The sequence below is a fragment of the Phocoena phocoena genome, chromosome 6 (genome assembly GCF_963924675.1).
Source record: "Phocoena phocoena chromosome 6, mPhoPho1.1, whole genome shotgun sequence".
In the NCBI taxonomy this organism is placed as follows: Eukaryota; Metazoa; Chordata; class Mammalia; order Artiodactyla; family Phocoenidae; genus Phocoena; species Phocoena phocoena.
The window spans coordinates 61,520,288-61,541,997 of NC_089224.1; positions in this window are offsets into that span (position 1 = coordinate 61,520,288).

The following is a 21,710-nucleotide window of genomic DNA, read 5'->3' on the forward strand; positions in this document are numbered from 1 at the left end:
GGCGCACGGGCTTCTCTCTAGTTGTGGTGCAGCTCCAGAGCATGCGGGCTCAGTAGTTGTGGCACGCGTGGGCTTAGCTGCACCAGGGCATGTGGGATCTTAGTTCCCTGACCAAGCATCGAACTGGCGTCCCCCGCGTTGGAAGATGGATTCTTAACCACTGTAGCACCAGGGAAGTCCCCATCTTAATGGTTTTATTTTTTTAATTTAATGAGAGTTAAGAGAGAATCAGAATGCAGTGCATTAAATCAATTTTGCTTTCTGTTAACTAAAGAAAAGGGGTTTTGCTTTTGGGTGTGGGTGGGGAGGGATCTGAATCATTTACTTTTAGACTTAACTATATTCCTGATTTGCCAACATACCTACTGGCCCATAAAGTGGAACAGAAAATACAAATAATTCAGATGAAAAGAAAATGCTAAATACTTGGAAGTCTAAACTGAGGTTTGAATATAGAGGTTGAGTTACCAGTTACTAAATACTAGACTGCTGTATTTGTTGGATATAAAGAGGAAGAATCTAAAACATGGTGTGTGGTCTTAATATCTTATGAATTTATAATCTGGATAAATTTTTACTAAAACTGTTTCTTAATATGGATTAATAGAATCCTCTAAAAAGGAGGTACTTTGGATGTTTTCAAATAGCCCAGAGTTTTATGTTTTGGGGGTCACAATCTTTCAGGATTCCTTATTGCGTATTCATCAGAATTATTTAAGAAATATTTATTGAGTGACCATAGCCTTTGTTGTTAGGAAGCTTATAATCTAGGGTACATTTTCAAATTTATATTTCACCATTCTGCTCTGTAACTTCTCTTTTCTGGCCAGCCTGGCTTTTGATATTGTGTAATTGATTAAAAGCATGAACTTCAGAATGAAGAACCCTGGGTTTGAATTCCAGTTCTGCTACTGATTAGTAGTTTAACCTTAGGCAGATAACTTAAAATACTGTTTCAAAAAATTAAATTAGATAACATAGGCAAATAGCACTGTGTCTGACGTCCAAGTGCTTAGTCAGTGGCAGTTGCTGTTACTTCTCTATAGTCACCTGAATTAAGCCTTGTCCTTTCTCTTCTCTATTACTTGGGTCTCATCGTTTATTCTATTTAAAATGTGTTCCCCACCCTGCTTAAATTCATCTCTCCTAAACTTAGAGTGGTCCCTAACTTGATGGGTTTACTTTTAATGAATTTCTTATTAACACAGCTATTGATAGCTAATTGTGATTTAGATTTATGGCTGTAAATGTTTGATCTTTCCAAATTGTTTGTAAGCTTCCAAAGGGCAAATGACTACACAATAGGTTTTTGAACTCAACACAAAACCCAGTGGCCTTTCCTAGTAGAAGCAGTCAATAATTATTGATTAAGCCTCAGATTGTTTATCTCTAATCAAATTATAGAAAACACATTTAACCATTTTATAACTTTGTCTAGACCTGATTTTATAATGACCATTTGAGCAATGCAATTCTATTATTCCAAATGGATTTTTTAACTTCTTGTTTTTTAAAATGGATTTAATGGAATGAATTAAATGATTTCATGAGTTTTTGATATTTCTTCAAGTTAGCATCATCTAGCAGGGAGTAGATTTGGGCTGACCTAATCAGGGACTGTTTTCCTCTTACCTTTCAAATGACATATTGTTACCTAACTCTGTATCTGTATATGCATTTTATACATACACACACACACGTGTGTGTGTGTGTGTGTGTTTGTGTGTGTATGAAATTTCAGACTTGCCTGGAATTTCCTTAGTGTCTGACAAGACTAATTTCTTAGTTTCAGAACTTGGAGAGTCCCTTTTAGGATTCAGTACCTTCTTCCTATTTTCTGGTTGTGGCAGAGTGTGGAAATTCCTAATGCTACTTAATATGGGAGAGACATGGGGGGCATTATGAGAACTTTTTTGGGAGGGGGGCTACTTCAGATACCCCCAAACTCTTTAGTTTTTCCTTTTGTTGCCTACCTTCACTGTTCCTACTGGAATGTCCACAAAGTGCAGAATTAGGGCATGAGTTCCAAGGTTATACCAAGGCACTTAGTGGTATCAGAGTGGAATTGTTACAGTAGTCAGATCTGTGGTTGCACTTGTGCTATTCCACCAAGGGTTGCACCATGGAAAGGTAGCACTTGCTTTGATGTCTACTACAGACTTTACCCTGAAGAATGTTTTTTTTTTTTTTTTTTTAATATGGAGCTGTCATCCATAAATCCATAAGCTCTTATTTATTAAAAAAGTTTTTTTAACATCTTTATTGGAGTATAATTGCTTTACAATGGTGTGTTAGTTTTTGCTGTATAACAAAGTGAATCAGCTATGCATATACATACATCCCCGTATCTCCTCCCTCTTTTTTTTTTTAACATCTTTATTGGAGTATAATTGCTTTACAATCATGTGTTACTTTCTGCTTTACAACAAAGTGAATCAGTTATACGTATACATACATCCCCATATCTCCTCCCTCTTGTATCTCCCTCCCACCCTCCCTATCCCACTCCTCTAGGTGGACACAAAGCACTGAGCTGATCTCCCTGTGCTATGCAGCTGCTTCGCACTAGCTATCTATTTTACATTTGGTAGTGGATATACGTCCATGCCACTTTCTCACTTCGTCCCAACTTACCCTTCCCCCTCCCCACGTCCTAAGTCCATTCTCTATGTCTTCGTCTTTATTCCTGTCCTGCCCCTAGGTTCTTCAGAACCTTTTTATTTTTTTTCTAGATTCCATATATATGTGTTAGCATGCAGTATTTGTTTTTCTCTTTCTGACTTCACTCTGTATAACAGATTCTAGGTCCATCCACCTCACTACCAGTAACTCAATTTCATTTCTTTTTATGGCTGAGTAGTATTCCATTGTATATATGTGCCACATCTCCTTTATCCATTCATCTGTCGATGGACACTTAGGTTGCTTCCATGTCCTGGCTATTGTAAATTGAGCTGCAGTGAACGTTGTGGTACATGACTCCTTTTGAATTATGGTTTTCTCAGGGTATATGCCCAGTAGTGGGATTGCTGGGTCATATGGTAGTTCTATTTTTAGTTTTTTGAGGAACCTCCATACTGTTCTCCATAGGGGCTGTATCCATTTACATTCCCATCAACAGTGCAAGAAGGTTCCCTTTTCTCCACACCCTCTCCAGCATTTATTGTTTGTAGATTTTTTGATGATGGCCATTCTGACCGGTGTGAGGTGGTACCTCACTGTAGTTTTGATTTGCATTTCTCTAATAATTAGTGAAGTTGAGCATCCTTTCATGTGTTTGTTGGCAATCTGTATATCTTCTTTGGAGAAATGTCTATTTAGGTCTTCTGCCCATTTTTGGATTGGGTTGTTTGTTTTTCTGATATTGAGTTACATGAGCTGATTGTATATTTTGGAGGTTAATCCTTTGTCAGTTGCTTCGTTTGCAAATATTTTCTCCCATTCTGAGGGTTGTCTTTTCGTCTTGCTTATGGTTTCCTTTGCTGTGCAAAAGTTTTAAGTTTCGTTAGGCCCCATTTGTTTATTTTTATTTCCATTTCTCTAGGAGGTGGGGCAAAAAGGATCTTGCTGTGATTTATGTCATAGAGTGCTCTGCCTATGTTTTCCTCTAAGAGTTTGATGGTGTCTGGCCTTACATTTAGGTCTTTAATCCATTTTAAGTTTATTTTTGTGTATGGTGTTAGGAAGTGTTCTAATCTCATACTTTTACATGTAGCTGTCCAGTTTTCCCAGCACCACTTATTGAAGAGGCTGTCTTTTCTCCACTGTATATTCCTGCCTCCTTTATCAAAGATAAGGTGACCATATGTGCGTGGGTTTTCCTCTGGGCTTTCTATCCTGTTCCATTGATCTATATTTCTGTTTTTGTGCCAGTACCTTACTGTCTTGATTACTGTAGCTTCGTAGTATAGGCTGAAGTCAGGGAGCTTGATTCCTCCAGCTCTGTTTTTCTTTCTCAAGATTGCATAAGCTCTTTTTAAAATCAATGTATTTTCATTCTGTACCATCTCTTTTGATGAAGTTTGGTGAATTTACTACCAGTTATGAAGTCATCTTGACCTCTCTTCAGACTTAGGGGATTCCCTTCAATTTCTAGAATCAGTTTAGGTGTACAAGTTCGTTATTACTTTTTGTAATAATCTTCAATTATTTATTGAGCCAATATTGGCACCTACAATACGGGCCAACCAGTGGAATGCTGTGCAGGATACAACAGTGAACAAAATTGATCAGATCTCTGCTCTAGAGGAGTATACATTGAAACAATTGGAGATGAGGGAGAGAGAAAGTAAATGAGTATTATAATAGATGGTTATAAATGCTATGGAGAAAAATAAAGAAAGAAGGGGTATAGAGAATGTAGGTGATAAGGGTGGAGGAAACTGTAATTTTATTTATTTATTTATTTATTTTTTGTTTTGTTTTTTTGTTTTTTGCGGTACGTGGGCCTCTCACTGTTGTGGCCTCTCCCGTTGCGGAGCACAGGCTCCGGACGCGCAGGCTCAGCGGCCATGGCTCACGGGCCCAGCTGCTCCGTGGCATGTGGGATCCTCCCAGACCGGGGCATGAACCTGTGTCCCCTGAATCGGCAGGCAGACTCTCAACCACTGTGCCACCAGGGAAACCCAAACTGTAATTTTAAATAGGATAATTAGGAAGAACTTAAAGAGAAGGTGACATTTGAACAAAGTCTGACAGAGGTAGGTTTTGTATATTTCTTCAAATGTGGGTTTATGTATTTATCTTGATGCCTTGATTGGTGCTAGCCTTCCTTCTGTACTAAAGAGTCCTAATTGTTTACATCTGTCCTTATTTTTCTTTCTGCCTTTCTCTTTGCTGCCTTTTATCATTTTTATATGCCTTTGAAAATAGAGCCTTTTCATTTATATATTCTTTTTAAATGTATTGACTAAAACTATGGTTTTCTATAAGGAAACAAGGCAGATTAAGAATCTCTTTCGAAAACTTTTAGCTTAGTTTTGTGTTTTTGTTTTTTTGAGAGGAGAGGGGATATTCATTTCTTCAAGTTCACCCTATCTGCTTACAATTGAAGGTTCTTCTGAAGCACCTGTAGCTATCACTAAAATATATCCTAAAAAATTGGAAAGAATTGATGCATGAAGTGTTAAAAGTAAAAAAAGTCATAATTAATAGACAAATAGAAATTACACTAGCCGAACTGCTGGTTTGTTGGTTATGCTCTCAGTTTGCTTATATGGCTGATTTAAACTGGAGAAAGAATCTTTGCATTTGGTGGTTTCTGTGATCAAAATGCCCTTCAGTGTCTTAGATGTGAAACTAGAATGTCATTGTTTATATAGCATAGATATCTATCATTATCTAGTCATCTTTAATCGTAACTTATCATGGATTTATGAATTGAATTTTTTTGTAAAATTTTGTATATGCAAAAAGACAAGTAAGAGATTATTTAGATAAATAAAAGTTACTACTGGAGGCAGTGGAGGTCTTGAATTCTGTTATTTTTGACAAATAGATTGTCATGCTGATATTTTTAGAATGAGGTTTTCAGTGTACTAATGTCAAAATTGTATTTTCCATTTCAATTCGGTGTCAGATATTCAACACTATGTGCCTGTCATCCATTATGCAGTGTACAGTTTGACAGTATTTGAGGGTATTGTACTGTATTGGAATACTAAAAAAATGGTACAAAATATGTAATATATATAATATGGGTATGTTTTTAACATGTTTAAGGAAATAGAAATTTCTGTGGAATTTTTAACTACATTTCTGTGTTTCAATTTATGTAACTATATATATAATATTTATTTCTAATCGTGTTCCTCCTTGAAGGCTGGTTAAGTGATTATACTTGAAAATTTGCCCTGGCATTTGTGTCTGAAGTGAGTCAGATGTTTCCACATTTTAGCAACCTGTAGTCTGGAGTTTTGTTTTGTTTTGTTTTGTTTTGTTTTTGCTGTACGCGGGCCTCTCACTGTTGTGGCCTCTCCCATTGCGGAGTACAGGCTCCGGCCGCGCAGGCTCAGTGGCCATGGCTCACGGGCCCAGCCGCTCCGCGGGATGTGGGATCCTCCCGGACCAGGGCACAAACCTGCGTCCCCTGCATCGGCAGGTGGACTCGCAACCACTGCGCCACCAGGGAAGCCCTGTAGTCCAGAGTTTATTGAACTTGAGTACCTGCTATTTTTGACATTGAAAGTATAAATTTAAAAATTAAAGAAGCCGAATTTAGTATCACCACTTTTTTGTACCATCACTGTGTTTATGAAAAAATATGTGAGCTATATAAAAGACTTCGGAGAGCAAGTCTGCCCTCATATTTTACTCCCTAGCTTTTTCATTAAGGAAAAAATTAAAGATATACAAAAATAGAACTGTATGATGAAATAATGAAATGAATTCCTGTGTATCCATCTTTCTGCTTTAATGGTTAGCTTGTGGTTAATCTTATTTCAGCCAAACCCCTTCACTCCCCAAACACTCCATTATTGTTCCCCTCACTCTTTACCTATGGAAAGAGATCCAACACAGCTGAGTTGGGCTTGTGCTCAGACTGCCAGTCCTTTACTCTGCTTGGCGGTGTTGTGTCATCTTCCCACCTCCCGGGAATAGAGGGATGGATGAAGAAAAAAATCATGCAAAGAATAAAGGTTAGTTTCCAGACAAGTATCATTTAAAATTTTGAATTGTGAACTTTCATATTTCTGGTTTCAGATTTTGAGTTGGAATTAAATATTATCTTCCAAATTTAGCATAGACTCTACAAAGATAGTTTGTTAGTGCTTTGTGAGAAAGTAACATTTATCTCTTTATAAAGATGATTTCTTTTATTGTTTTCTAAAGATTTTCTGTGTATTTGCTTTCACAAAAAAATTGTGAAATATATGTCTTTGAGGTTTTCGGCATTTATAATATGATGCGACTGAAATTGTCCCTCAGATTTACAGAATGTACTTCAAGATGCTTTTTTCATTATCCTCAGTTATGCATTTCAAAATTCAGTCGATCCAGTTACATTTATTCAATACCTTTTTCAAGTTTTTAAATGGTAAAAGTGAGTAGTAGTTAAAAAGTAAAAGTTTTTAAGAGGCTTTAAAACAAGTTTTTAACTGATAGCACCCTTCCAATCAGGTGTTGTATCACATTCCTGTTACAGATTTTAATATTAAAAAAAACTCTTCCTTTGTACACCAACATCCTTTTGACCTTGGCTAAACAAATTATAGAAAAATTTTGAAAAAACATATTTTGGGAAGTATTCTGTCAGTAGGAAGGAGCTGGTAGAAGCAGGAAGAGCCATATATTTAGAGCTCTCATAATGATTTTTTTTCTCTTTATAATTAGTAAGATATGACTACTAAAAAGAATTCTAACCTGTGAGACATTGGCTACCAACCCTAGATGTGATTTATTAAAGAGCCTATAATTCTTGATACGTGCTTATGAAATTTTAAAAAATTCAGAATTCAGTTTTATTCAGCAACTTTTGTTGAGGATCTTTGCTTTTGGTGGGGGGTGGTATGTGGAAATGAATGAAGTGTGACAGGGTGTTGCAAATCCAAGCAAATTGGAATGTGCAAAAGAGAGGCCAAATTCCATAGATAAATACATGATTCTCTGTACCTACATGCTCCTGGTTTCTTGTCATGAAGCCACATTTTATAATTACTGCAGCTTTGTAACTTTAAAGACACAAGACCCCAGTAAACAACAACACTTCTACTAAAATATCTATCCTCATTAAAAAAAAATTTTTATTCTTTATTTTGCCCCATTGACTTTTAGTTAATAGTGCCTGACAGGATCCTAAATATTAATGTAGCCAGTTTAGAACTTTGATTCTTTCAGAGCAGATTCTTTTGGCATTATGTAATACATACTAGTAATTGACCAACTATTAAATAACTGCTTTAAAATTAACACATTTGCCTGACACAGGCCCTGTGAATGGTATTATCATAAGTAGAAGCTGACTTTAATGACTCTATTGACTACCCTGTGTATATATATGTAGTGTGTGTGTTTTAATGTTTTGTTCTTGTTTTTAAAAATCAATTTTCATTACTTAAAAAAGGTTTTCATATATTAGGTCCTGCAGTTTTAGAATTAAGTTAAATTTTTCTTATCCTAAATGAGAATTGGAAAGTTTTCAAAGTCCTTTATTGGAAAATTGTTGAATCTTAAAGTTACTAATCACTTGGTTTTTTACATCACAATTGTTACTGATAATCACTGCATCTTTAAAGAACATTTTCTTTTCTGAGTTGTTGCATGGATTCTTAAGAAGTAAGGATGGATCAAGGAAAATACAATTATTGAATATAAAATTTTCATATTTGTGTTTCTTCCTTTTTTTCTCAGCTGTAAAATGAATCCTCATGTTTCTGTCTGCAGATTTTCTTTCAAATCTTCTCTTTCTGTATTCTTGTCTCTCTTTATTATCCTTTCTGTCCACTTTTCCCTTTTGCTCTGTTCTGCTCTGCTTGGCTTTACTTACAGGCTGTTTCAGTTCTAAACCTTCTTAGCCAACCCATTCTCTTCCTGCCTCAACCTCAGTTCTTTGCTCAGATGCTGCCTTTGCACCTCTCAGCGTGCTTCAGCTCTCCTATTATTGAATTCTTTGTCTTTCTTTTTGGGATAGTTGTTCCGCATTCCTCTGTTTATTGTTTCTTGGTACTTTTAGAGAAATAGCTAATTTCCTTTATTCTGCTTCCTATGGTATGTAATGCGAAGAAGAAATAAAAACAACAGTTGAAGGACAGATGCTCATGGCTCTTTAAAAAAGAATAAGGTAGTGCAGTTGACAGATTATTTAAAAAAGTGCTCCCAGTTCAGAGTAGTTAGATAGATAGAGGGGCTAAACGTTGCTGTGAATGTAAAGATGTTGTTTGGCTTTTAAAAAACTTTATTTTTAACTTTCAGAAGTTATGGGCAATATTAGTATAGCCAAAATATCCTTGGAAAGTTCTGGATAAGATGGTTATTATAAAATCATATATTATTTTTATTTATCTGTATGGTCTTTGGTATTTTATGGTAGGCCAACATCTATTTTTGTCTTTAAATACTTTATGAAAAAGGCCTATCATACATAGCTAAATAAAAGTCAATACAATGTCTTCTTTTAAAGAAGGTGGAAATCCTCTTTTCTGCCCACTTTTCAAATTCAGTTTCACATAATTTGTTTAGCAGTATTTTATTGATAGACCACTATTTTTCTCTTTTGTTCTCATTTGCATTCGAGTAGTACTAATTGTAATGAATGTATGTGAGTAACTTGTTGAGTGTTAATCTTTAAAGTTATAGAATATGCATCTGATAGGATAGAATAGATTTTAGAATTAACATAAAATTATTACTGACCAAAAGGGATGAAAAAAAATCATCTGGTTTTATAATAAAATGAAATTTAGAATTTCTACAGTTTCTTAGTGAATTTTGTGTGTGTGTAGTGGTGGGCGGGTGCTTTTAGTTTTGCTAATAACTTCATGACTTCTGGGTTCCTAGGTTTAATTTATTTTTCTACTATTGGAGTTTAGGTAAGTACCACAGTCTTTTTTTAAATCAAATTTTAAAAAAGTGCTTTTTAAAAGTGCAAATTTAATAGTGCTTTTTTTTCTTTCTTGAAACTTTCTCAGTTCATTTATATCCATTATAACCTATTAGGAGACTATGTGGAAATAAAATCTTGGGGATGGTAGGTGGTGTAATTGAAATGTAGGTCATAATCTGTTCTTTGTTTGTTTTACCAAATTAGTTAGGGATTCTGAGGATACATTTTGAATATTTGTGTATGTTTAGCATTTTGTCCCTTTGTTAGAAATCTCTCAGTGTGACTTGTTTTTAATAGGATGTGTCTTGAATTGTAGTCCAATCACTCTTGAAAAGTATTAAGCCCTTTAAACACACTGGTCAGACCCATAGAGGGAAGCCTACAGGTTTATTAGCACTCCTTAGCCTGAAAGCACAGCATACCCTTCTAGGTTGCACAGCAACAGACTCCTAGCAACCATAATAGATTGAATTTCCAAGAGTGACCAGGCCGGATGTAATAATAAAGCAGGAGGTACAAACAGTTGTCATGGTTTTCTTTTCACAGTAAGCTAGTTTGATTTGGGGAAGCTTAGCCTTTCAAAAATGGGCAAACTTCTTATAAAACTACTACTGTTTGTACCTAGGACTTCTGGTATTAAAATAGCAATAATAGTACCAAATTTTAAAAGCTACCGATTAAAAAAACAGTATGCTCAACATAAGACAAAACAAAAAAGTAAAAGGATTGTCATGTAAAGGAGTTTTCAGGGAAGTATGTTTTAAAAATACTTATTTTAAATCATAAAACTGAACTGTAGCAAAATAGTCGTAATGAATGTTTTTTAAAAATAAAAATCATAATATTTGTGCTTTCTCTCTGGGGATCCTCTATTTTAATTTTGCAGCAACTCTGTAGTTTTATCTATGCAGTTTAAGTGGATGTGCGTATAAAACTGATGCTTATAATAAACTTAAAAATTTATCTAAGAAAACACACTATTTGAACTATATATAAACAGTGTTTTTTAAATTATGAACTAATAACCGGTGGAGCAGAGAATTTATTGAAGAAGAAAGAATAAAGTAGTAAAATGCACAATCCTACACAGTGACAGTGAAAGTGTTTGTGATATTCCTAAAGGTGTAGTATTGTGCTGTAACTTTGTTAACATTTCTTCTGTGTATCTTTTAGTATGTGTTTGCTTACATAGCCATGAAAAAGAGATTAATTCAGATACATTCACAACCTGAAACAGGATGCCTCCATCAAAAGAAACAGATCCTCATATAGCTGCTGGAGTTGGAGTGGAACTATAGCCTTTGACAGCAATAAGCTGTAAATATACACACATGCTAATACCCTTGATTTGTTCATCTTTTGTGTCAGCATTTGGAAAAGATTGTTAAAGTGGCAGTTGTAGTACATACTGGCAATTACAGTAAAGAGCAGAAATTAGGTATTTGTGACCTATTATATTTCATTAAAAGACTTCCTTATTAAAATGGCACTGCTTACCCTGATTACTTGACAGCTGCCCTAAAAGATTAGAAAATACACAGTTGTAGCTAAAGGTAAAATCAACTGCTTAAGCACATGGCATAGAATAAGTAAATGGTACAGTATAAACTATTTTTTAACAATAACTTTTCTCTGGGTAGAAATGTTTATCAGTGGTTAAGTGCTATGCATTTTTTGCATTTCTATAATAATAGCTTACCCACAGGGGCATTTTCCCATTGAGGTATTTTGTTTAATACACCCACCTAATATTATACTAGCTTCCTATTAGAGGAGGTTATTATGAGGTGTCATAGATCAAGGGATCAGCATGGCTTCACCAGAGAAAATTTTTTTGCTAACTGATGAATTGGCATCCTAATTCAATGTAAATACTACCTTTACCAAGCAGAACTAGAATGTTTGGAAATTTTACCGCTAGATTATCAATATCTGAAATATTAGTAAACCACTAGAGCCACAGTGAGTTTAATACTTGAATTTAGGCATCACTTGTACAACATTGAATTGTCTCCTTTTCTAGAGAATAATTTATTATGTGGTCCTTTTTACTGTCAATGATATTTCTGAAGTTACTATCTCTATTTTAACATGGTGACTGTATAGCACTTTATGGAACAGTCCTGCCTAAATTCTGAATTGTCGTTGAGCAGTTAGGTAGCCTGCCCTGCCCCACATTCTAATAGTTAACGACTTTATCGTCTTCTACATCATGAAGCATGGGTTTGCACTGTAGTTTTCAGCCTATGAGTATGAAATCACAGCTCACTCTTGAAGACACAAAAAACAGGTTCAGTATGAAGCAAATTTGTGGGATGATCACCTCTCTCAACTTATCTTGAATATAGATTTTTGTCAGGATTGTCCCAGTATTAGTAGAAGTCTGTTGTACTTGAATGGAACTGTAAAATTTCCACAAAGACCCAAATTATGTTATGTGAGACACTCACATGAATTCCACATACACAAATATCCATGACTACTTATGTCTTTAGCTAAAAAAAAAAATCTGTTGCATGTTGCATGAGCTTTTTCAGCTTGCAAAATTGTTAGGGAAAGATGTGAGTCCTAGTCTTTTGAAAAGTAAAATAGACCTGAGTTCAAATCCTGGCTTTATCATTTGCTAGCTAATTATCCTTAAATTCTTTAACTGTGTTGAGCTCAGATTTTTAATGTAAATATGGGGATATTATATACTCAGTTGTGTTATAAAATGAAAATATGGTGAAAGATAAAACAAGATATACCTATAGAGAATGTAGCATGAAAGTCTAGAATTAGCATTCTTACTGGTAGCTAGTATTGTCATCTTTCTGGCTAACTCCTTGTGGTAGAATGTGATGAGGGTTTTGCTGGAGAGGGTGGCAGCTGAAAATAGTAACATGGAACTAGATATAATCAGAAACAAAATGGTTTTCAAAAAGGGATATTATGTACTATATATTTTATTAAGTCATTTTCAGTATTAGAAGGAATTCTTTAGAGTAAACTTCTAAAGTAATCCCTCTTGTTCACAGATTCAAATATTTGGGCAGGATCTTTAAAGATCACAGAGCAATAATTGATAAGAGAAATATACACTAAAACAGATGAAATACTAATTACCCTGACAAAGGGCAGAATATAAAGAAGGCAAATTTATTTATTTTAGTAAATATGTATGGTGATCCTTATATTATTTAAACATTTGACCTCTCTCCAAATTTTTCTTCTATGTAAAAAACTGTAAGAGCAGAAGTGAGTAAACTGCCCAGCCTTGTGTTAGCACCTAACACTGTTGATAAAAGAAAACCGAAAATGAGTATCAGTAGCTTCTGCTGAAAAGTAAAGCAACAGTGGAGTCCCATAAAAATCTGATTACCTTTGGTACTTTTTGGCCTGCCCTTGAAAAAATGTTCAATACGCTCACCCTTGACTTACAAAAATATAGTTTAAATTTTAATATATACTGTTGTTGCTAAAGGGATCACAAAGGCATTTAATTTAATGAGAAGATAATATTTGCAAAAGAATAGACGTGGTTTGAAATATAATAGTTTGAAGTAGCTAGTGGGATTAAACTGGTTTAGGCAATAGCTATCCTATTTCAGTTCTTTGAAGAAGGTAATTCCAGCCTAAGCTTAAGTAAAGGAGGAGGTACAGAACATACTTAACTTTGCCTTGATATTTTTAAAAGGGAAAAGAATACCAGGCTACAGTGATACTTAGAGCCAAGGGAAAATAGCACTTACTGTTAAGAATATAGTTTGTCAGATAAAACCACAGGCTATTACCTGTAGTTCTGTAAATTTTAAATTAACAAATTTTTTCTTGAGTATGACTTATATGCTTGTATTGTTAAACTGTTTAACAATATCAATTTGAAGAAGTATTGCTAAAAATATTAAATTGGGAAATCTAAAATTTAAGAGTTAACCAAAATATAATTCTCTTTTCACAGAAGCTATTTTTTTTTAAATCAATGAATATGTAACTCTGATTTATCATCTTGTACATATGCTACCATTGTCCACTTGTGAAAATGTAGAAGATAATTTTACCTTTTATGCTTAATTGAAGATTATGTCCAGCTCAGTGAAGATTCATACATGGGCTTCATAAATATTCTCTGCATAAAATTTTTTCTCCTGCAAATGAAGTTTTTACTTTATAGTTATCATTTTTTCCTTGATATTCTTAGCACTTTGAGTTGTTGAATTGGGAAATATAATATGTATGCATATATGTATGTAAATACCCACACAAAATAACATAAACTTTCTTTTCAGCGCAGTCTAAAGTTAGAATTCTTTATATTGAGATAATTGCTAGGTGAGAAAAACTAATTAAACTACCAAACTAGTCCAGACTCTCACTATTGGTAGGGTCTTTTCGCACTAGGGCCTTCTGTGCATAATGTATACTGTATATGAATGCTGCTCGAAGTGTGAGTGGAGGTCCTCAGGGGTCACCAGGAAGTCCTTCCTTTTCAACTAAGTATCTATGTGAGGCTGCATTTACTTCATATATTTCAACCAAAACAGCAAATTGAGTGCTGAAGTAGACCTGAGAAGCCAGTTGTCTTCTGTTAATCAATACGTTAAAGAAGTTTCAACTGTAAAACCGTGCCACTCTTCTCATAAAATTGTTTTTTCTTGGAAAATTTAGATATATTTCATAAAATTATGACTATTATAAGATGCAGTGGTTTTATTTCTGTCATTTTCAAATTAGTAAATATTACATTATTTGTTCACGTATAATCGACAACTAACATATTAGTTTTAGGTGTACAACATAATGATTTGATATTTGTATACACTGCAAAATTATCAGGACAGTAAGTCTGGTTACCATCCGTCCCATACAAAGTTACAAAAATTTTTTTCTTTTTTCTCCTTGTGATGAGAACTTTTAAGATTTACTCTCTTGGCAACCTTCAAATATGCACTACTGCAATGGTGACTATAGTCACCATTTGTACATTACATTCCCATGACTTATTTATTTTTTAATTGCAAGTTTATACGTCTTGACCACTTCACCCATTTGTCCACCTCCAATCCCCCTCCCCTTTGGCAACCAACCATCCTGTTTTTTGTATGAGTTTTGCTTGTTCATTTGTTTTGTTTTTTAAATTCCACGTATGAGGTCATACAGTATGTCTCTTTCTCTGTCAGACTTATTTCACTTAGCATAATACCCTCAAGGTCCATCCATGTTCTTGCAAATGGCAAGATTTCATTCTTTTTATGGGCAAGTAGTATTCCACTGTTTATACATACAACATTTTCTTTATCCATTCATCCACTGATGGACACTTAGGTTGTTTCTGAATCTTGGCTATTGTAAATAACGCTGCAATAAAAATAGGGTGTGTATATCTTTTCAAATTAGTGTTTTTGTTTTTCTCAAATACTCAGAAGTAGAATTGTTGCATCATATGGTACTTCTATTTTTAATTTTTTGAGGAACCTCCATACTGTTTTTTATAGTGGCTGCACCCATTTACATTCCCACTAAGAGTACATAAGAGTCCACTTTCCTCCACATCCTTGCCAACAGTTGTTATCTCTTGTCTCTTCGGTAATAGCCATTCTAACAGGTGTGAGGTGATATCTCACTGTGGGTTTGATTTGCATTTCCCTGATGATTAGCAATGTTGAGCATCTTTTCATGTGCCTCTTGGCCATCTGTATGTCTTCTCTGGAAAAACGTATATTCAACCTCTGCCCATTTTAACATTGGATTGATTGTTTTATTTTATTTTATTTTTTTTTAAGCTGTTGAGTTGTATGAGTGGTTTATATATTTTGGACATTAACCCCTTATTGGATATATGATTTACAAATATTTTCTCCCATTCTGTAGGTTGCCTTTTCATTTTGTTGATGGTTTCCTTTGCTGTGCAGAATCCTTCTTGTTTATGTAGTCCCTCTTGCTTATTTGTGCTTTTGTTGCCTTTGCTTTTGGAGTCAGATCCAAAAAATCATCACCAAGACTGATGTCAAGGAACATACTGTCCATGTTTTCTTCTAAAAGTTTTATGGTTTCAGGTCTACATTTAAGTTTTTAATCCATTTTGAGTTACTATTTATGTATGGTGTAAGATAGTAGTCTAGTTTTTTTTCTTTTGCATGTGGCTGTCCAGATTTCCCAACACAGTTTATTAAAGATACTGTCCTTTCCCCACTGTATATTCTTGCATCCTTTGTTGTAAATTAATTATACGTGGGTGGGTTTGTTTCTGGGCTCTCTATTCTGTTCCAGTAAACGATATGTTTGTTTTTATGCCAATACCATACTGTTTGGATTACTGTGGCTTTGTAATATCATTTGAAATCAGGGAGCATGATGCCTCCAGCTTTGGTCTTCTTTCTGTAGATTGCTTTGGCTATTCAGGGTCTTTTGTGGTTTCATACAAATTTTCAGATTGTTTGTTCTGTTTCTGCTAGAAATGCCTTTGGTATTTTGATAGGGATTGCATTGAATCTGTACATTGCTTTAGGTAATATGGACATTTTAACAATATTATTTCTTCTAATCTGTTAGCTTGAAATATCCTTCCATTTTTTTGTACTTCATTCAACTTCTTTCATCACTACCTTATATTGATAGTTATCAGTGTACAGGCCTTTCAGTTCCTTTCTTGAATTTATTCCTAGGTATTTTATTCTTCTTAATGCAATTGTAAAGTTTTTGTTTTCTTAATTTTCTTTCAGATAGCTCATTGTTAATGTATGGAAATGCAGCACATTTTTGTATGTTGATTTTGTACCCTGCCACTTTACTGAATTCTTTAAAAAATTATAACAATGTTTTGGTGGAGTCTTTAGACCATATATATATATCATGCTGTCCTCAAATAATGACAGTTCTACTTCTTCCTTTTCAACTTGGATGACTTTTATTTATTTTTTTCTTGCCTTAATTGCTCTGGCTAGGACTTCTAATACTATGTTGAATAAAAGTGGTGAGAGTGGGCATCCTTGTCTTGTTCATTAGAGGAAAAGCTTTAAGCTTTTCCCCCCTGAGTGTGATTTTAGCTGTAGGCTTGTTATATATGGCTTTTATTATGTTGAGATACACTTCTTCTGTACAACCTTGTTGAGAGTTTTTTATCATAAATGGATGTTAAATATTTTCAAAAGCTTTCTTCTGCATCTATGGGATGTTCATATATTTTTATCCTTCATTTTGTTAATGTGGTGTATCACATTGATTGATTTTAAGAAGTTGAACCATCCTTGCATCCCTGGAATCCCACTTGATAGTGGTGTATGATCTTTTTAATGCATTGTTGAATTTGTTTGGGTAAATTTTGTTGAGGATTTTTGCATCTATATTCATCAGGAATATTGGCTTATAATTTTCTTTTTTTGTTGTGTCCTTGTTTGGTTTTGGTATCAGGGTAACATTGGCCTCGTGAATTGAGTTTGGAAGGGTTTTTCTTAAGTTTTTTTAAAGAGTTTGAGGAAGATAATTATTGAATCTTCTTTAAAGGATTGATAGAATTCAGCACAGAAGCCATCTAGTCCTGGACTTTTGTTTGTTGGGGGATTTTTTATTACTGATTCAATCTTCTTACTAGAAATTGGTCTATTCAGATTTTTTATTTCTTCCTGATTCAGTCTTGGAAGATTCTATGTTTCAAGGAATTTATCCATTTCTTCTAGGTTGTCCAGTTTATTGACATATAATTTTTCTTAGTAGTCTCTTATGATTCTTTGTATTTCTGTTTATCAGTTGTATCATTTCCTCTTTTATTTCTGATTCTATTTATTTAAGCTGTCTCTTTTAAAAAAAATATTTATTTATTTGGTTGCGTTGGGTCTTAGTTGCAGCAGGCAGGCTCCTCAGTTGTGAGCCCTCTTTATCTTTCTTGGTAAAGAGAATTCAGCTAACGGTTTGTCAATTTTGGTTATTTTTTCAAAGAACCAGTTTTCAGTTTCATCATTCCCTTTTACTGGCTTTTTAGCTTCTATTTTGTTTATTTCTGCTCTGATCATTGTTATTTTCTTCTTTCAACTCACTCTGGACTTTGTTTGTTCTTCTTTTTCTAGTTCTTTTAGGTGTAAAGTTAGCTTGTTTGAAATTTTTCTTTTTTCTTGAGCTAGACTTGTATCACCATACATCCCTCTTAGAACTGCTTTTGCTGCATCCCATATATTTTGGTAAGTTGTGTTTCAATTCTTTTTGTCTCAAGGTATTTTTTTTTTAGATTTTTTAAAATAGATCTTTATTGGAGTATAATTGCTTCACAATACTGTGTTAGTTTCTGTTGTACACCAAAGTGAATCAGCCATATGCATACATATGTCCCCATATCCCCTCCCTCTTGAGCCTCCCTTCCACCCTCCCTATCCCACCCCTCTAGGTCATTGTAAAGCACCAAGCTGATCTCCCTGTGCTATGCTGCTGCTTCCCACTAGCTAACTATTTTACATTCGGTAGTGTATATATGTTGATGCTACTCTCACTTCGCCCCAGCTTCCCCCTCCCACCCCGTGTCCTCAAGTCCATTCTCTATGTCTACATCTTTATTCCTGCCCTGCAACTAGGTTCATCAGTACCATTTTTTTTTCAGATTCCATATATATGCATTAGCATATGGTATTTGTTTTTCTCTTTCTGACATACTTCACTCTGTATGACAGACTCTGGGTCCATCCACCTCACTACAAATAACTCAATTTCGTTTCTTATTATGGCTGAGTAGTATTCCATTGTATATATGAGCCACATCTTCTTTATTCATTCATCTGTTGATGGACATTTAGGTTGGTTTCATGTCCTGGCTATTGTAAATAGTGTTTCAGTGAACATTGTGATACATGTCTCATTTTGAATTATGGTTTTCTCAGGGTATATGCCCAGTAGTGGGATTGCTGGGTCATATGGTAGTTCTATTTGTAGTTTTTTAAGGAACCTCCATACTGTTTTCCATAGTGTCTGTATCAATTTACATTCCTACCAACAGTGCAGGAGGGTTCCCTTTTCCCCACACCCTTTCCAGTGTTTATTGTTTCTAGATTTTTTGATAATGACCATTCTGACTGGTGTGAGGTGATACCTCATTGTAGTTTTGATTTGCATTTCTCTAATTATTAGTGATGTTGAGCATCTTTTCATGTGCCTCTTGGCCATCTGTATGTCTTCCTTGGCGAAATGTCTATTTAGGTCTTCTGCCCATTTTTTAATTGGATTGTTTTAAAAATAAACAAATGGGACTTAATTAAAGTTAAAAGCTTTTGCACAACAAAGGAAACCATGAACAAAACAAAAAGACAACCTTGAGAGTGGGAGAAAATATTTGCAAAAGAAACAGCAAAAGATTAATCTCCAAAATATACAAATGTCTCAAGGTATTTTTTGATTTCTTCATTGACCCATTGGTTGTTTAGTATCATGGTGTTTAATCTTCACATATTTATGATTTTTTCAGTTTTCTTCCTGTAATGTTTGTTGATTTTCTGTGTGGATGAAGTATTCATTTATGTAAGTGGGTTATGAGGGTTCTGCACTATTATTGTATTTCCATCACTTTCACCCTTTAGGTCTGTTAATATTCGTGTTGTATTTTGGTGCTCTTATGTTGGGCACATATATATTTACAAATATTATGTCTTCTCTTTGGATTGACCCCTTTATCATTATCCAGTGCCCTTTTATTGTAGTAGCTGTTTTAAAATCTGTTTTTTTCTGGTGTAAGTATAGCTGTCCCAGCTTTCTTTTGGTTTCCGTTTGCATGGAATATCTTTTTCCATCCCTTCACTTTCTTAGTGTGTGTGTCCTTATATCTGAAGTGAGTCTCTTGTAGACAGCAGATAGATGGGTCTTGTTTATGTATCCATTCAGCCACTCCGCATCTTTTGACTGGAGCGTTTAGTTTATTTACATTTTAAGTAGTTATTAATAGGTATGTATTTACTGCCTTCCTGTTAATTATTTTATAGCTGTTTTGTAGTTCTTCTCTGTTCCTTTCTTTTTCTCTTGCTTTCTTCTCTCTTGAGGTTTGATGACTTTCTTTAGTGTTTTGTTTAGATTCCTTTCTCATTATTTTTTGGTATCGACCATAGGCTTTTGCTTTGTGGCTAGTATGAGGCTCACAAATAACAGCCTATGTAAATAACATTCTATTTTAAGTTTGTAACAACTTTAAGTTTGAATGCATTTTAAAATTACATTTTTTACCCTCTCCCCCACATTTTATGTTTTTGATGGCACATTTTACATCTTTTTATTTTGTGTTCCTCTTACCATATTATTATAGTTATATTTATTTTTACTTTTGTTTGTCTTTTAATCTTCATATTAGCTTTATAAGTGATTAATCCACTATCTTTATAATAGATTTATCTTTACCAGTGAGATTTATACTTTCATATATTTTTTTTTTTTTTTTTTTTTTTTGCGGTACGCGGGCCTCTCACTGTTGTGGCCTCTCCCGTTGCGGAGCACAGGCTCCGGACGCGCAGGCTCAGTGGCCATGGCTCACGGGCCCAGCCGCTCCGCGGCACGTGGGATCTTCCCGGACCGGGGCACGAACCCGCGTCCCCTGCATCGGCAGGCGGACTCTCAACCACTGCGCCACCAGGGAAGCCCTACTTTCATATATTTTTGTTGTAGTTGTTGTTACTAATTAATGCCCTTTTTTGCAGTCTGTTTAACATTCCTTGGAAGGCTGGCTTAGTGGTGATAAACTCCTTTAGCTTTCACTTGTCTGGAAAACATTTCTTCTTCAATTCTGAATGGTAATCTTGCCACACAGAGTATTCTTGGTTGGAAGTTTTTTCCTTTCAGCACTTTAAATATATCGTGCTACTCCTGGTCTGCAGAGTTTCTGCTGAAAATGTGCTGATAGTCTTATGTGGGTTCCCTTCTACATAAAAAGTTGTTTTTCTCTTGCTGCTTTTAAGATTTCCTCTTTAACTTTTGACATTTTAATTGTAATGTGTCTTGGTGTGGATCTTTCTGGGTTCAACTTTTTTGGAACTCTAGGCTTCTTGGACCTGGATTTCTGATTCCTTCCCCAGGTTAAGGAAGTTGTCAACCTTTTTTTTTTTTTTTTTTTTTTTTAAATATAAATTTTCTGCCTCTTTCTCTCTTCTCCTTCTGGGATCCCTATAATGCAAATGGTAGTCTGTTTGATGTTGTCCCATTGGTCCCGTAAGCTATTTTCACTTTTTGAAATTCTTTTTCCTTTTTGTTGTTCTGTGTGAGTTCCACTGCCCTTTCTTCTAGATCACTCATTCTTTCTTTGCTTCACCTAGTCTGTTTGAACCCCTCTAGTATATTTTTCAGTTCAGTTATCCTATTCTTCAGCTCTTTGACTTCTGTTAGGTATTTTCTTATATTTTCCATTTCTTTGTTGAAGTTCTTAATGTGTTTATCCATTCTTCTCCCAAGTTCAGTGGACATCTTTATGACCATTATCTTTTACTCTTTATCAAGCAAATTACTTATCTCCATTTCATTAAGGGTTTTTTTTTGAGGTTTTATGTTGTTCTTTCCTTTCGAACATGTTCCTCTGTGTCCTCATTATGCTCGACTCTGTGTTTGTTTCTGTATATTAGGTGAAACAGCTACCTTCCCAGTCTTGAAGGAGTGGCGTTGTGTTAGGAGAGGAACCATGTCTTTCAACCTCACCCTAGGTCTTGGTTGTCTGTTGAACCTTTGTGATTGTCCAAGCAGCCTGATTTATTCCTGATAGTTCCCAGTTGTTGACGGTGTACCCATTATCTATCAGTGTTCCAAAAGGAAGTATCTCAGTCAGTAACTTGCTTCAGGCTGATGGGAAGCCAGACCCTCAGACAGCTTTTAAAGGATGCAAATAGATACAGTCCTGTGGGACTGCAATCATAAACCCTGCTGGAGACCTGGACTTGTCTTTTGGGCAAAAGTTGCAAGAATTGGGGCTTCAGTCATGCGTATAAGCTGTTTTCTGTGAGGTAGTAGAGAGCTGTAGCACGGCCAAGGGACAGTACAAATATGGTGTTTCTCAGCCTGTGTTCCCTGAGAGCAGTTTTGTAGTCTTTAGCTCTGTGTAGCAAGCCTCAATTCTGCCCCTTAAGATAAAATTATAGGACAAGTAAATTGTCCTTTTTCACAGAAAGATCTGGGGTATGTTTCAGTCTGCTGCCTGTTGGTGCCTTGGGGATGGTAGCCTGCCACAACTGTCTTTCCTATT